General features: G+C 34.5%; 1 protein-coding gene across 1 annotated transcript in view; it reads left to right on the top strand.

Annotated features, from left to right (window-relative positions):
* Positions 1–2,586: 2,586 nt before the first annotated feature.
* The window catches only part of LOC144962209 (uncharacterized), a 97,051-nt gene continuing 81,561 nt past the window's right edge, over positions 2,587–18,076 (top strand). The window contains exon 1 of the mRNA XM_078895136.1: positions 2,587–2,830. The gene's annotated coding sequence lies outside the window, so the exon portion shown is untranslated. The remainder of the gene's footprint in view (positions 2,831–18,076) is intronic.

Raw genomic sequence — 18,076 nt, 5'->3', positions numbered from 1 at the left:
AAACCTGGGCACGGATAAAGAAGAGACCTCCAAAAACCGAGTCAGATGGAAGAGTGCTGTTATGGCCCTATATTCTTCAACGAATCAAGAGGTGGTTGGACAGTAAGTTGGACAGAAAAAGTCGTTATGCGTATTAGTAGTTCATTAATTCATTGATAATAATTTGGAGAACGATGCGAGACACGCATGTGTTTGTTATTTCCATTAATTCGGTTTAAGCGTTTCTGTTCTAAGCGTGCTCAACTGTAGTCATGCCAATTGGTGTACAACAAAAACTGGTGGTCGGAATTTGAGGGACTGGGTTAAGGCATATAAATTTTGGTTAGTTGAAGGTTAGTGACTGAAAATCAGACTATCAGAACAAAAAATCAAGAAGTGATGCCCATTTTTAAAAATAGAGATGTCTTTTATTACTATCTTTTCGCCCTTGGCAAAGAAATGGAAAATTTAGTTTTGTATTGAAATACTGACAGTTGAATCACATATTAGTGAAAGAGTAGAAAGGTGGAGGACATAGAATCGCTCTCTGAAAAGAAAAGTTTTCCGTGTAAACACTAAACGAGAAACGGTTGCTTTTGATTTTTGATTTAGAATTGAGGTGAGCGCTATAGCATTTTAAAGATCTCGTCAACTTCAAAGAAGGAGAAATAATATTTCAAATTGCTTTCACTTTATCCGTATTCTTGGTTGAGGCATTTACGACTTTATCTATTTTAACGGTACAGATGATATCAAATATAAGAGTTTATATCTGATTAAAATAGTATAATCTGTGTATTCCACCAAATCAACATTGCATTAGTGGATCAACGTTCTGAATTATTTAACCCAGTAGAAAATTGTGGGCAAACAAAAACACAACCACAACACAAAGTGCTGATTGAAAATTGAAAAGAGATCAAAGGCAGCTAGAATACAATCGATCACGTCTTTTTTTTGACGTTATCTGGTCGTTAAATAAATCAGTTCACTATTCGTCTTTGGAACAATATCCGCTTTTGAATTAGAAATGGTATCTAAAACGAGTTAACGGACTGAAATTCCCACTGACTAAATTTTGTGAAAATTCTGTGATTCATCTGAAAGTTTGGAAGCATGTGGTTGCCAGTCTATAAACGATACAAGTCTAAAATTTTACCATAATTAATTACATTTTAAAATTAAAAATTAAATACTTAAATTTATTGAAATTTATGTAAGTACACAATTTTCAGGAAAATATCATGTATAAAAATGACGATTCATTAGTGAGGTTGCTTTCTTTAAATATTTGGGAACTTTCGTTATCACGATTTCAATACGACTCTGGAATAATTAGCATTATTCTTAACCAATCGATGATTTTTAATTAAACTTGGTATGTATTTACTTGGAGTTAATGCTTGAACATTTTTGAATGGTTCTAATTTCTGATTCGTATTAAAACAGCGGTAAACTTCTATCCAGTTTTTTGTTCACGCACCCTTATAACTTCGTTAGGGTGTCAAGTCAACACGAGAAGTGACTTTCGTATTATTAATCAAATGACTTATTTCACGCGAAGACCACGTAATTATTACCAATTATTTGAATCGAAACTGAATAACAATTCTAATATCAACGATCATGGTTATATTTGTATAACTAACATTGACAATGGGAAATCACTGTCACCAACTCTCCTCGGGATATTGAAGTTTTCGATATGAAGAGAATAGAATTATTTGATGACAATCCCAATACTAATGAATACAGAAAACATGTTATATCAAAACTCCTCCGTAAATCAGGTAACAATAACAAATACGCACGAGTGTGAGCGTACAGAAGGAAACATATCTATGGTGTCTTGATGATCTGATCATGTTTAGGAATGTCTGTTTGGATGCGCACGTACGTAGTATAACAAAAAAAAAAAAATGAAATAAATGAAAAATCTGTCTTCTTTTGCAGATATTCCGTTCATCACTCCCATAACGTTAACATAGTCTGATGGCCTTTGTAATATAAATGTACATGTTGGTCCAAGCGTTACACCACATATAAACATTACATCTGGGATATCGGTAAGGTGAGAGAAAACAAACGGAGAGACCGGAAAAGTCGGTTTTCATAAGAGTTTTCCATCGATATTTACAAATTGGATAAAGTGTTCGTATATTATATGAAACCAATCAGGTATTGTGTAACGGATTCGGTCAGAAAATCGACTGTCATAATTGGTACCCGAACCCTAGTATGTGAGCAGGGATTAGCAATTAAAGAATCGATACTCCTAGTGGGAGTAAAATAATGGTGGCTTCAAGGGTCGTTGAAAGCTGAATGAAGATATAATCGAAGTCGATATCGAGGGATCGATTTATCCATCGACCTAACCAAACAATTTTTATTGGGGCCTCTTTCCCCGCGGTTCTAATCTATTCTTAAAACTTGACAGACGTGATGGGGTGTTGGAAGAAATAATTCATCACGTCACTAAGGTTGCTTTCAGCGAGCTCCTGCCACCTTTTTTCATACAATTTTCTCTTTACCCCTCTCACCAACTCCCCTCACATCCCTTTCCAGCCTCTCCATCTCTCTCACTCCGATAATCTTTTTCTATTTTCTATTCTTTGCGTGAGTACAAACAGACACCTCGCCTCTCTCTCTCGCTGGCATCAAATATTCATGGTCATAGGTCTCACAAAACTTGTCTCGTCTCATTCTTGCTTCGCACGTGGATTACTCTAACCTGTGTATTATAAGTTTGAACCCAATACTTCTTGTTACCTATATTTTGTTTTCCTTGAACTTGTACTTACAATGGAGTAAAACAAAAGGAACGCACTGGACTGGAACGTTGTTGAAATAGGTAAAATTTTTATTTATTAAAAGTTGAATCGATAAATAGTTTCAGTTTTCGCGTTTGATCCATCCATCTAAACGATCTATTTATCTATCTATCTACCTATATATCTGTATGACTGTCTGTGTCCTGTCTCTATCCATCGATCTATGTAACTATCATTTTATATCAACCCATCCAATAACCTTTCTTTATTTATTTCGATGACAACTCGATAATAACCTTATCACTTTAGCTGTAGAATAAAGGTTATATTTGATAACGTTATTATACTAGAAATCACAGCCAACGGCTACAAGATCTATCGCATTACAAAAACGTTTTACTATCATTCATACTTAGTCAATTACATTTACTAATGTACTTGTTTACTTTGTTTACGTCTCCAAACCAGTACGAGTCCAATTGATTTGGTCTGTTTAACGCTGTAGAAACCAGGATTAACTCCGGGTCTAAGGGGCTCTGAAGGACAACTAAATGAAAGATCATCGTCATCATGGCTTATCCCTCCTGGACGTGGCCTCCGCAACTGCCAACTGAAACAAACTTCTGTCCTGCGCTATCCTTCCACACTCAGTCACTGGCTTATTCATCCATTCGCTGATGTCTTGTGGCCATCTTCTTCTTGATCTCCTTCTCCCTCTTTTACCCTCCACAATGCCCTCTATAAAAGTTTTTCAAGAGTATCATCTTGATATGTCCAAAAAAAGCAAGTTTTAGTTTCTGTATCATCTTATTGAGATATGGCTCCTTAATGCCCAGGGGCTCTTTCACATTTTGGTTAGTTTTATTTACTGTCCAGGGAATGTGGAGAATATACCGGAAGCAACGAAAGATATCTCGACATAATAATGGACTGCAACGCATGCAAAATGTACAAAAGTAAAATGATTTACCCCGAGTTCCAGAAACAAAGATGAGCTGTTGCTTAATTCCATCTTTCATTGGACATGAACAAAAATTAAAAATAAATAAATCACGGCTTACTTATTGATATAAAACCCGACGCTTGCAATGTCATCAGATATCGCGGCTTCGTTGTTCTTATTTTAAAAAATCTGTAATGGAAGAATTGTCTCTGCTTTGTACTGTGCAACTCAAAATTCTCTGTTATGCAACGGTTTCAACAGCATATTGTCATGTTGTTTCTTATAATTATAAGTGGTTATAAAGCGTTGTCGGAAATGTTGGTGTTTAACCTCGCACACATATTTGAAGGTCAGCCGCCGAACGCAATTATGGACTTGATTAAACGTTTGTAAAATATTTTACGTTGTTTGAGAGTATTTTCGTTACAACGATGGGCCCAAAACAATTTGGGTTATCAAACCTGCAAAAACATTTTTAAAGTACACCTCTTGTGCAACAAACAAACAAACAAACAAACAACAACAACAACAACAACAACAACAACAACAACAACAACAACAACAAAAACGTCACCTATTGCTCATTGCGTCAAATGTTTTCGTTTAGTTGGCTTTGAACCATGGGTCTAACCTTTGAACCGATCAATTCAAAATCCCTCTGTTGATCCCTTCACAATGAGCTAGACCTCTATATTATATTTCCTCTTGTTTACGTAGCCATAGTATGTGCTCAATTATGTTTGCTGTTATACTCTGACGAAATACATTTTTTAACTAAAAAAAAACAACTTCAATTAATAAAGGTTGATTATGTACACCGCCTTGTCCAAACTGTTTCAAACCCGAGACTTATTTTGGACAAGTCGGGGTTAATCTTAATCGACCGATATTTGAAAAAAAAAGTTTCCTATCTAGACAAAATGACCAAAAAATTATTTTTTTTAAAAATCGTGTTTTGTCAAAGCAACGTAAAACAGGATAAGTCTAATTGCATCAGGAAGTCGTCGATATCGAGGCCAGGATGATAGAACGAGAGAAAGCTTTGTTGTGTTGTACGTCATGAAAGGAAACCCCTCATTACCATTCTCATTCTCCTCCAATGTAAATACCAGACTGGAGTACCCATTGTTCACACTTTGAATACGTATCTCTTTATTGTATGCGGGATGGCAACTTCCTCTTATTTTACCATCGTCTTCTTCCGCCTCCTCTGCGTATTCTCTTTCCTCGTCCTCTCCTTCCTCGTCATCCTCCTCCTCGCACAATAACAATGACAAAAACAAAACAAAAACAACAATTGCTACTACTACTACTACTACTACTACTACTACTACTACTACTACTACTACTACTACTACTACTACTACTACTACTACTTCTACCACTACGATTACTAATACTACTTCTTCTATAACTACTAATACGACAACTACTACGTACTAAACAAAGAACAACAACAACAACAACAACTACTACTACTACTACTACTACTACTACTACTACTACTACTACTACTACTACTACTACTACTACTACTACTACTACACTACTACTACTACTACTACTACTACTACTACTACTACTACTACTACTACATACTACTACTACTACTACTACTATACTACTAAACTTCGTCCATCATCCTCACTTTCTTCTCGTTTGTTTTCAACGTGCAATAGACAGAACCATTTGCTCACATTGTGTTATTTTCGCCCTCTCTTTTTTACCATATTATCCTTCTGCCCTCTCCTCCAGCTCCTACTTCTTCTCCTCATCGTTATCCCCCCCCCCCCTCTCTCTCTCTCTCTCTCTCTCTCTCTCTCTCTCTCTCTCTCTCTCTCTCTCTCTCTCTCTCTCTCTCTCCTTCATTTAATCAATCCTAAGTACCCCCCTCCCCCCAAATAAATAAATAAATAAATAAAAGATAAAATATTAAAAAATTCAGAGCGTGTCTTGTAAAAAGAATGACCGTGGTTGAGCAACCTTTGGTAAAATCATTTCAATGGGCGTTTTTCGGTGCATACATGCCACGCATGAATCAGTAACAGAATGCTACGGAAGGTGGTTTGGAAAATAGATGGAACGAAATTGACGTCACTCGGCTCTTTGTTATTATTTTTAGCCAGCCATTTTTATGATTACTTCTCACTAAATTCTATCAGACTATTGATGCTATGCGTTTAAAAAAAACCATCATAACATCCGCCAGCCGGATATAATGTACCAACAAACAAAACAATGTGTAACCTTGAACGTTTATTGCCTGATTAATAGATAGAACGAAGATGACGTCACTCAGGCCTTTGTTATTGTTTTTTTTTTTTGCCATCCATGTTTGTGAGTAATTCTCACTAAAGTGAATTAACCAGACTATAGATAGAATGCGCTTGGCCAAGGAGTTCACAACATTACCATCCGGAAGTATAACGGACCAACACACAAACTCTGTGTAACCATGAACTTATATAGTCTGGTTAATACAGTTTAGTGAGAACAACTCACAAACGCGGATGGCAAAAACAATAACAAAGGCCTGAGTGACGTCATCTTCGAACTATCTATAAACGTTTAAAGTTACACATAGTTTTGTGTGTTGGTCTGTAGTATTTCCGGATGGCAATGTTGTAAGTTTCTTAGCACACTATCTATGAGAACTGCTCATAAAAATGGCTGGCTGAAAACAATAACAAAGAAATGAGTGATGTCAATTTCGTTATATCTATAAATGTTCACGGTAACACATAGTTTTGTGTGCTGGTACGTCTGCCTTGTGGATGTTGTGAGCATTTTACCCAAACGCACAGCATCAATACTGATGTTTTCGTACTCTTACTAAACACCTTTTTTCATTTTGTCGAAAAACTTTTAGAACATCAAATTTTCGATCGATTAATTAATTAATTATTATTAATTATTTAAAATGATTATTAGTTGAGATTAATTAATCTCAACTTTTCACAAACTCTCAAACCTGTTTTTTGTTGTTGTTTTTTTGACGTATCCGGTCTGGTAATTTTTTGTAAGTTGAGGATATTTTTAATCGACCAATTTTTGAACTACGTAGATTGTTTTGATAGATCGATATTTGAAGTACAAAATGACAACAAAAAAACAAGTATTTTATTCAGAGTGGTGTAGACCAAGGAAGATGAAAAGATGTTAAACTAACATAATAAATATTATTATAAATAGGTTTATATTGCTGTTCTGAAACGCTATTTTTCATTTTCATTTATTTTCTTCTTTTCTTGTTTTAGCCTATGGGCAAATGCCAAATAATCTCTATTGTTAAGAGAGAAGGTTTTAATCTAGATGTTCTTAAATTTACAAATTATTTTACGGGAGACTTTAAAAAATGAGCGTTTGTATGGCGCATTAACTACTAAATGTGCTCAAATCGCTTTACAGAGTGTTCCGTAGCATTCTTCTAGAACGAGACGTGACGTTCGGCCAGGTACTCATTTTACACCTGGGTATGATATGAACATGTGCGTGAAGACTTCCTCCAATTTTGTATATAGGGAGTCGATCTTTGAACATACAGGCAAAACCCCACACGAGATCTTCATGAAAAACAACGGAGGTCGCACAAGATTGCCATTACTCTGAAACAAAAAACATTAAACATTTTTTAGCATGAAAACTCGTCCTTCAAAATCCGAGATATTACAACGACCACCATCTTGTTCAAATCTCTCAAACTTGAGACTTAAGCAGGCACAAGTTTAAGAGTTTTTGACAAGATGAGAATCATTTTAATCGATTACTATTTGAAGGACGAGCTCTCTGACCAGAGGTTTTTATTTATTGTTAAGATGTGTTTTTTTTTTTTCAGAGTACAACAAAAGAGTGGTTAATTAAAGTCATTTAAATCTAGATACGGTTAAAGTAAGCACTGCAGTTTTTTTTTTTAATGTGTCCTTTTTCAGAGTACAACAAAAGAGTGGTTGATTAAAGTCATTTAAGTCTAGATACGGTTAAAGTAAGCACTACCGTTTTTTTTAAATGTGTCTTTTTTCAGAGTACGACAAAGAGTGGTTGATTAAAGTCATTTAGGTCTACGGTTAAAGTAAGCACTACAGTTTTTTTAAATGTGTCTTTTTTCAGAGTACGACAAAGAGTGGTTGATTAAAGTCATTTAAGTCTAGATACGGTTAAAGTAAGCACTTTTTTACATTTTAAAAAAAATGTGTCTTTTTTCAGAGTACGACAAAAGAGTGGTTGGTTAAAGTCATTTAGTCTAGGTCCACGGTTAAAGTACGCACTACAATTTTGCGATACTATTTTTCAAGATCCACGGACCAGTATAAATAATTATTTGTCTAAGGTTCTCAATTAGATTCGTAATGGGGAGTTTACTGAGAGGACTTTTTAAGAGAGTAAAAGCAACTATTAAGACCGAATAATATCATTTTGAGATAGGAGTATTAATTTTAAAACAAGCAAACAAACCAAAAACAGACAAACAAACAAAAGCAAAGCATAATTACTGTGATGACAATGAATGACAAGTAATACAATTAATTTATAAATTTAGGCTCGATGGCTCAGTCGCACGGCGTCCCGTCTTCGAACTAAGGTCAAGCGATATTGAGTATGGTCAGTGACCGGTTGGGTGATAATGATCACGAAATTCTGGCCTCGGCGTTGTTTCCTTGACTTTACATTCATTTCCCATTCAGATTGGATGTGAATAAGTAGATGGGAATAGGCAGCGACGAATATTCTAAGAGCGATACTACAAAAAGTACGATCAACTAGCATTTTACGGTGTTCCGTCTGGTCTTCTTGAGAATAAATTATCAACAATGTAAAATGCATTTAGAATGAAATTCGAGATAATACATCAACAACAATAGAGGCAGCAACAACAAATGCTACAACAACAACAACAACAACAACAACAACAACAACTACTACTACTACTACTACTACTACTACTACTACTACTACTACTACTACTACTACTACTACAACTTCGTTTACTACAACCACTATTGTTACTACTACTACTACTACTACTACTACTACTACTACTACTACTACTACTACTACTACTACTACTACTACTACTACTACTACTACTACTACTACTACTACTACTACTACTACTACTACTACTAACTACTTACTACCCCAACTTCGTTTACTACAACCACTATTGTTACTACTACTACTACTACTACTACTACATCTACTACTACTACTATCTACTACTACTACTACTACACTCTTACTACTACACTACTTACTACTACTACTACTACTACTACTACTACTACTACTACGACTACTACTACTACTACTACTACTACTACTACTACTACTACTACTACTTCGTTTACTACAACCACTATTGTTATTACTACTAACGTTACCGCGATGATTACGAAAACCCGTTGTGCTGTGTGGTCTTGAGCAAGTCACTTCGCCCTAGCTCAGTTTGCGGTGCTGCACTGCGGCTGACGCCTGGGTTATTCCTGTCTTCCCTTGGAATAGACCATAAGGACACAATTCCCTTATGGGATGAATTAAGGGAATTAAAAAAAAATCTTTTATCATCATCATTCGCTTTACCAGTATTGTTATGGGATTGATCATAATGCTTGGTTTTCCAATGTACGTGACATACCAGCTGATTATATTGATAACACTTGTCGATCTAGTGTGTACAAAGAAAATACCCATCGCATTATCGTATAGTTTTTCAGTTCACTATAAAAAGCCGGACACAAAAAGGGCAGATTTCGACGATTCAGGAATTAGGCTCACTTTACTAAATTAATTTACTTTGTGCAATAATAAACGGAAATTTTATTTTCGAGCTCACAATAGACCAGAATAAATCTTTACATGATATTTCATTTATTCAAGCCTGGAAAATGTAAGAAAAATAAATAATCAAACTCAAAATAGATTAAAATCAACATTATATTATTTCATTTAAATAAGCCTTTCAAAAAATGGAAAATGTGAAAATAATTCAAAATCGGCACTCTGACTGGTAATTCCAATTTCAAAGTAAAGCACATTGCCGAGGCCACCCACTGACGGAACGCCTCTTGAAGCGCTCCATGCGTTCCACCCATAAGTCTTTCATACTAATAAGCGATTACGGATACATAATATTCATTTACACCGATATAATATGTTGTTTTGGCAGGATAACTAGTCAGCATTTTACTTAACAAAATATTTATAGTGCTGTAATCTAGAGAAAAAACACATTTCTTTTTCATTTTAGTTGTTATAGTTAGTTAAAGTTGGATTCCAATTCATGTCTCTTTACTAGACTCAATCATATTTGGCTGTTTTTCTTCCCTAGCTGAATTGATTTTTGCTTTGAAGTTATCGTTTAAGATTTCGTGGTCTGATCAAATTTAGAATCTTTAACTTCAAACATCAATCGGTTTAGATGACCATGTTCTTGTAAAAAAAAAGTCTCAAATCCCAAACGTCTTAGAACATTTTGTATTGAAAAAGCCTGCGCTTAAAATGTTTTAAAATAAAATTGACTCGTTAGCACTACTATAATGAGTTAGGAATACAAAGTGTCTTACTCGAGGACTCAACGCAAATGAGGGAAATAGCCACTATTGTTAACCACAGAGTTCAACTGACCAAAAAAAATCCAAGCCCTCCTCCCCCCCAAAAAAAAAAACAAACAAAACAACAAAAAACAAAAACAAACAACAAAAACAAACCCCAAAAACAAACAAACAAACAAACAAACAAAAAAACCCCAACAACAAAAAAAAAAAAACCCAACAAAAATGTCACAATATAATGGGATGACCATCGACAGGAATTGATCAGTAAATTGCATTCTATAAATCAGCCAATGGGAATATCCTTGAGTACGTTATCTAAAATGCGCGAACATATTACCCCCATTTCGGAGGACCCTACACGGCTACCTGTAAAGTTTAGAATTGAATTAAAAATAATTACCCACGTTTTGAATTGCTTAAACAAATCTGCTCCTGTTTGTCTTTAAGAACTTATCCACCTTTATGAACCCAGTCGTAATTTAAGAGCTGCTAATTTAAATCTGGGGAACATATTCTTTAGTTTTTCATGAGATATTCTTTGACCACCATGCCCCCCCCGAATTCGGAACTCCATAAGTATTGAAACAAAAAATAGTGAAAATCTACTTACTTTTAGAAAGCGGTTAAAAACTAAACTCTACTGTAAGGCATATAATTTAGATTCTTTTATTATAATATATTTTATTATCATATCAATGTGGTTTTTAACTTGTCAGTTCTACATTGTATTTTTAAAAATTATTATTGGCACATTTCAGGTTTGAATAACTCGAGAGCTATGCAAGATTTCACCAAATGGTTTTTAGCCACAAGTGCAGAATTTATTCAAGTTTTGATTGATATAACGCTTAACACTGCGCCCTTTGATAGTTGAGCTATGGCGTCATCAGTAGAAAGGGGTAATTTTGACATAAATCGTAATTTATTTTGGCCGTATCCGACATGATTCTCAAACCTTGACATACGACTCACTGAAAACATTGACTTCTCAATGAAGTTACCGTTTACGTGTCCGTGATTATACACAAACACAATGTTCGACATGAAATTATCAAGTGTCGTTGAAAATCACCAAAAGTCGATGTCTGGTGAGAACTGACCATGGAAAGAGTGGTTGGTCCTTTCTTTTTTTTTTTTTGACGACATGACAGTGACAACAACAAACTATCTGGCCATGTTAGGATAATACGTAGTCCCTCAATTTTATCTTCAACCTAAAATCTTTTCCCCAATAGAATGGAACTCCCCGCCAGTGCAGTTTAAATATGAGGGATTTTTTTAATGAACAGTTCCCAAACCGATGGATCGGCCGAGATGGTCCAATTCCCTGGCCTCCGTTATCACCTGATCTAGCCCCATTTGATTTTTTTTTAAAATGGCGATATGTGAAGAGCAATGTGTTCAGAACCCCCGTGAGAGACCTGCGTCCCCTGGAGACAAAAATAAGAGAAGACGTTCGCTCTGTCACATTACTCATGCTGCAAAAGACGTGTGACGAACTGGAGAGACGCTTGCGGCTTGTCATTCAAAACGATGGTGGTCACGTGGATCTTTAAACCGGACGATTGTGCAAACACACGATCACAAGTAAGATATCAGAAAAAAAAACACCCCAAAAACTTAAATAAATTTGGATTACTAGGTTGAAAACCAAATTGATGTCGTTGCAGTTGTTCTTGAGTTATTCCAACCTGAAATGTGTCAATGATTAAAAACAAACACACTGTAAATTACAATTTATGTCAAAATTACCCTTTTGTACCCATGACAACATAGCTCTCCTACCAACGGGTGCACAATGTTACAACCTATATCAGTCCAAATTTATATAAATTCTGCACCAACGACAAAAAGAACAAAACAAATAGCGTTTAAGGAAATTTGACATAGCTTTGGGTTTATTCAAACCTGAAATGTGTCAATAATAATAATAAAAAAAACCCACTCTATATTTGTGTAATGATATATTACGATGTGTTGATGTAAAGCGCCAGTGAGCAATTTTGATTGGAACTATGCGCTATATAAATTCATTATTATTATTGTTAGTGTTATTATTATTATTATTATTATTATTATTATTATTATTATTATTATTATTATTATTATTATTATTATTATTATTATTATTATTATTATTATAAGTAGTAGTAGTAGTAGTAGTGGTAGTAGTAGTAGTAGTAGTAGTAGTAGTAGTAGTAGTAGTAGTAGTAGTAGTAGTAGTTGTATTACCACCATATGCAGCCCATTTTCGCTTTCTTTTGATGATGTCACTTTGCATTGTGAAGTAATTTTAGGAAGCTTATATGATAACGAAGGCTTCTTCGCACTGACCCTGCTCACGCAAGACTGTCTCCAAAAAAGTCAAGACAAGACATCAAGGCCATTATTTACATCAACACCCCAATGGGGAATGGTATTCCAAAAATAATATAATTACATTGACGTGTGACGCTATCGAAAAAAAAATCTTTTGATATATAGATTGTATCCGCGGGTTCTTATCGATGTTCTTTAGAGGTTTAACGAGTTATTGGTTAGACTGTTTTTTTTTTAATTTGCAAATTAAAGTCATGACAATGAAACAATACAAATGATGCATTGCTTGTATTGTTTCGTTTCGATGTCTTGCCATTAAAAATCCTTTCTGTTATTTTTTTTTGTCGATCTCGTGTTTCCGACAGGTTACACTCTTTATTCTTTTTGAGAAGGTGCATCTGTGTAAATATGTATCCACCAGTTCACTATATTCAATGCGTTTCACATGCTGCTTTTATTTCTCCGATCCGAAAAGTCGTATGGAATCAAGTCTCCATTTCATTTAGTTCAAGTCGCCTATTCAGTGCAGGAAGTGACGTGCAGTTTTTGACACTTTTACAATCTATTTTTAAAAAAAATGGTTTGGGGTCCAAATTGTTCCGTTTAGCCCCTGTTAGATTTTTTGCCAACGAGCACAAAAATACTGGCAAATCTAAAAATTATAAAACTATTTTTTACAGATTGAACACATATTTATAAATTAAGGATAATTCTGTAGTCCATTGACTCAAATGATTATTTATAAACTCTATCAGGGCATAATGATGGTATCCATAATGATTTCATTTGACCTTGGGAATTGCCATCTAAGTGCCTCGTTGCCAGATTAATTTGCGCGCACCTTCAAACCTTTCCTTACCTGACGGATTTCGATAGTTGATGGCTCAAAAGATTCGTCTCGTTCTATGTTAATTTCCACAATACAGCGCTATAATATTAATTAAATTAGATGCGTATATGTACGTAATAACCTTTATTTCCTGCAAATAGTTTGGGTTCTCCCCTAGAATTTTAAAACAAAGACAAGACTGTTTGACAACCATTTTACTTTCGAATCTTTGGTCAGTCTGCGGTAACACGGGGAAAATGTGAAGAAAAGATTACACGGGTTTATTTCCCATGGATCGCCTAGAATGTGGCACGAACCCGGGACCTCGACTAAGATCAATGGAAGCCGAATGCTACACAGCAGAACTATACATCTGATCTCATTGTTAACTACATGAAATATAATTATACTTTTGATGATATACAGTAGTAAGTAGGTTATACTTTCGTTCGATTACGATGTCAAGTGCGAAAATGTCATGTGTACTAAGGTTATATGTATGAAGATTTTGTCAATAATGATAATATACAGTGTGCACGAGAAAGCAGAGCGTTTTGATTCACACACATACACACACACATCCACACACATCCACAAACACTCATACAAACAAACAAACACACACATACACACACACACACACAAACAACACTCACAGACACAACAAACACATTCTCTCCACTATAATATATTCACTACTGTCTATAATAAGATGTTTGTATTATGTGAATATGTGCATGCGGGTGTGTGTGTGTGTGTGTGTGTGTGTGTGTGTTTGCATATGCATGCTGTACAGGTCTGTTATTTAAATTTGTTGTATTCATCATGAAAACAAGTTGGCTATTTCGATTCCAATTACATCAAATGTCGATCCAAATGGATTTCTGTGTGTAGAGGTAAGGCCATGTTCTCATTTATATTATTGTCAGAAAAATCGTCCTTCAAATATTGATCGATTAAATTCTTTCAAAAACTATCAAACCTGGGACTTCAGACATTGAAAAGGAGAGGGTAATTTTAATCGATCGATATTTGAAGGACTAATTTTTTGGCCAAAATTTTAAAGACATGTTTTTCGGAGTACTGCAGAACAGGATGTAAATTAAGTCCAAATGTAAGAGCCAGCAATTAGACGGTGCCCTTAGGACGGGCATTCTACAAACATTCTCCTCGTCTTATCAGAGATAGAGGTCAAATTCGGAGAACCCTCCCTCGCTCCTGTTGATAAACGACAAATAAATGCGATTGAAGTTCTTGACACATACAAAGCAGATTTCTAATGCTTAATGCGAAAGACATAAAACAACACTCCAAATGATTTTTCTTGTATAATTGGAAACCATTTATTTAATAAAGCGTCTGATTGTCGAAATAAATACATATTTCATTTAATCAATATCTTTTTTTTCTTGTCGACATGTTTGTAACAACTGTTGAATATGCACTGTTTGCCACATGCTTTCAGTTTTTACTTAGTATTGATTTTAGGTTCAGTGACATTATATTGTGCCTAATTATACAATTTTATATCACTCGCTATCCCAGTAACTACCCATTAATTGTCACGCTTTTTCTTTTGTTTGTTTGTTACTATTTCTAAGTAAATTAATAAATCTAATCATTAGCCAGTTAACTACCCTACTATGGAAAAATAAGAATAAAAAAATTTAGCCAGAAAACTCGTCCCTAACGAAGCCCAGATTTGAGAGGTTTTGCCAAGATGAAGTCATTAAAATCGATCGATATTTGAAGGACGAGTTTCTGCCCTAACTTTTAAATACGTGTTTTTTCAGAGTACGACAGCTAACTGGTAAATAGGTTATCTGGATATAACAATCAAAATTGCCAAAAAAAAAAAAACAATAACTCATTATCAAAGAATAGATGACCCATAAGAGACTGGTTGCCATGGTAAATTTAACAAATTACTCACGTAGGTTCAATTAAGCAAGACTATGATACAGTAAAAGCTGTTATACTACGTTCCACAACCCGAACTCACGCGTTGACGTTGATAACTTCACAACCATCTGATGGATTTTAATGAGCATTGGTTACTCACGTTAAGCGGATTTTTTTTTCTGCATCGGTTACTTTGGTATTTTTCATATTTACGGTATATATATATATATATATATATATATATATATATATATATATATATATATATATATATATATATATATATACATATATATATATATATATATATATATATATATATATATATATATATATATATTTATATATATATATATATATATATATATATATATATATATATATATATATATATATAAAACGAAGGGCCTGGGATGAGTGAACATTTGGATGGTTTACAAAAACAATATTATACACTGTGAATTCTGTTGTGATTACGATCACTGAACTCCCCACATGCTTGGCCAGGGGTTTACTTTTCAAGAGATTCATGTGCAATACCCACTAACATTGCTACCCTGGGTTCAAAATTACACAGAACATAGTACACTTTGTGACATAAACAATTTTTACAATTAATAATTAAAAGCCAGAGGCGTTGCTTCCTGTTATGGTTTCTAAATTTATAAAAACTGATAACAAAATTGATTAAACATACAAAAATTGGCAAAAAGAGGAGTGTGGAACTGAAAATTTACAAGTATTTCTCCAGAGAGGCGAAGCCTGGAATTCTTTGTCATGGCATGTGGAAGAATAGCAATACTATTAACAGATGGCACACAATCAGGAAATCAGCGTGGAGAGGTTAAGCTAATATAATTTATGTCATTTTAATCATGCCTTTCTTGCATTTAAAAGCTGCGATTCTTTTGAAAGGTTATACTCCACAAAACATACATGGAATCTGTTTGGTTTTAAAGAGGTTTAGGTTAAGTGATATTTCACACTATTAGATTCAAAGCACACCCTTCCCCCCAGTGAACATAATTCAAGAACAGCAGACATGTACAGTTCTCGATGAGTGACCAGTGGATTTTCGTGACCTGTCTTGTGCGACTTTTATGAGTTGTCTTGCTCAACAGTTCGTCGAAATTATATCTGTGAAAAGCATTTCTCCTCGTCCTATCGAAGACGGGTGTAAAAATTCAGAAGATTCCCCCTGTTTTTTTTTTTTTTTTGCATCAATGTCTTTGTTCAAAAATTTTATAAGCACTTAACGGGCTGCTTGTGTCGTCCAATATATGGTGTGTGCGTTATCCACCAGGGAAGAGATAAATTATAAAGTGCTGTGAATCTGTTTTCAATGCTGTAGAAGTACAATATAAATGCTCTCTATCATTACACTATTTGAAACAACACAAAAATATTTGCTAAGTTACGCCACTGAATGAAACTTTGTTATGATTATTTTGGCACGGGAAAGAGAATAAGCACACCGTTACTGTAAATATTTAAGAGTTTGAGTCACATTTTATTGCAAACTATGAAAAGATCAAAGGAATTCGGCATTGTGAGAAAACTGTTTGGTCTATCGCTATCGGTATTCAAAATTTTAAAGTCACTTAAAATGTAGCCCGCATGCAAAAAAAATAACATCAGAACATTTTGTAACTTTGGAGGACTTTGCAATATTCCGTGCGCACGATAATTGGAACGGCCTATAGTTATGGTGATTAGTATGAAGGCAACCTTCATCTATATAAATGTTAGACCGCATCATATAAAAATAAAGTAGAGAACACTGGAAATAGCATCTCTCAAAACTTTTCCTGCGAATTAATTTGAAATTTTGAATGACCATTACTGCTGTATAATCATTTTAAAAAACCACATTAAAAACCTTTGGCCAGAAAACTCGTCCTTCAAATATTGATCGATTGAAGTGACCCATATCTTGTAAAAAAAACTTTCATACCTGTGACTTCACCATTTTTGTTTTGTTTTAATGTTTTGTTTTTCATTGTATGTACGCAATACTGCTAGTCTATTTCGGAAATAAGGTGTAATGTCGCTTTATAGGCGTCAGCAATTAAAAAAAATAAAAAAATATAAGAACATTTCATTTATTCATCACATAGAGTATACTATTCTAGGAGAACATTTTAATAAATTTGTCAATTAAATCCGAATCTCATAGCAAGTATTTTATTTGTATTATTGCATCTTATCACGGTTCTTTGTTTTATACATTTTTATTTCTTCGATAGTGCACTTTTTTCTCATATCTACGTGTCATCAAAAATCACGCTTTGAAATCCTTCGATCAAATTACTGATTTTTTATTCTGAAACATGAGAATACTGACTTGTATAATGGCGAGACTCGTAGGGATCCTTATATCAAAACTTCGAATTATTAACAATCGTTTCAAATCTAAAGTGATAAGTCCTATCCATTGTGGCTTATATATATGCGTATAAGTGACGGTTGGTTCAGACACACAGCACATATACATACACACTCATACAAACTCACACACACTCATGCCTATTAGGTAATAATATGCTGAACGTCATAAAATTGGTAGACCACTTATTGGGTGAGTGGGGAGGGGGGCGGAGGTTGAACAATTTCTTGGTCTGTGTCACTCAATTCTACTTGGTTACCATTCTTTAGCCATGTTACGTGTCAATCACTAGTTACAAATACCAAAAACTTTTTTTTTCTCCAAAACATAAGGAAATCAGCTTTACAACATTCAGCACAATCAGTGATGGGCCAGACTGGGCAGGTTTATCAAACG

The sequence above is a fragment of the Berghia stephanieae genome, chromosome 1 (genome assembly GCF_034508935.2).
Source record: "Berghia stephanieae isolate SIO BIC M18660-M18661 chromosome 1, UCSD_Bste_1.3, whole genome shotgun sequence".
Taxonomy (NCBI): domain Eukaryota; kingdom Metazoa; phylum Mollusca; class Gastropoda; order Nudibranchia; family Aeolidiidae; genus Berghia; species Berghia stephanieae.
The sequence above is the reverse complement of the archived record's forward strand: the minus strand, read 5'-3'. Positions and strand labels throughout refer to the sequence as shown.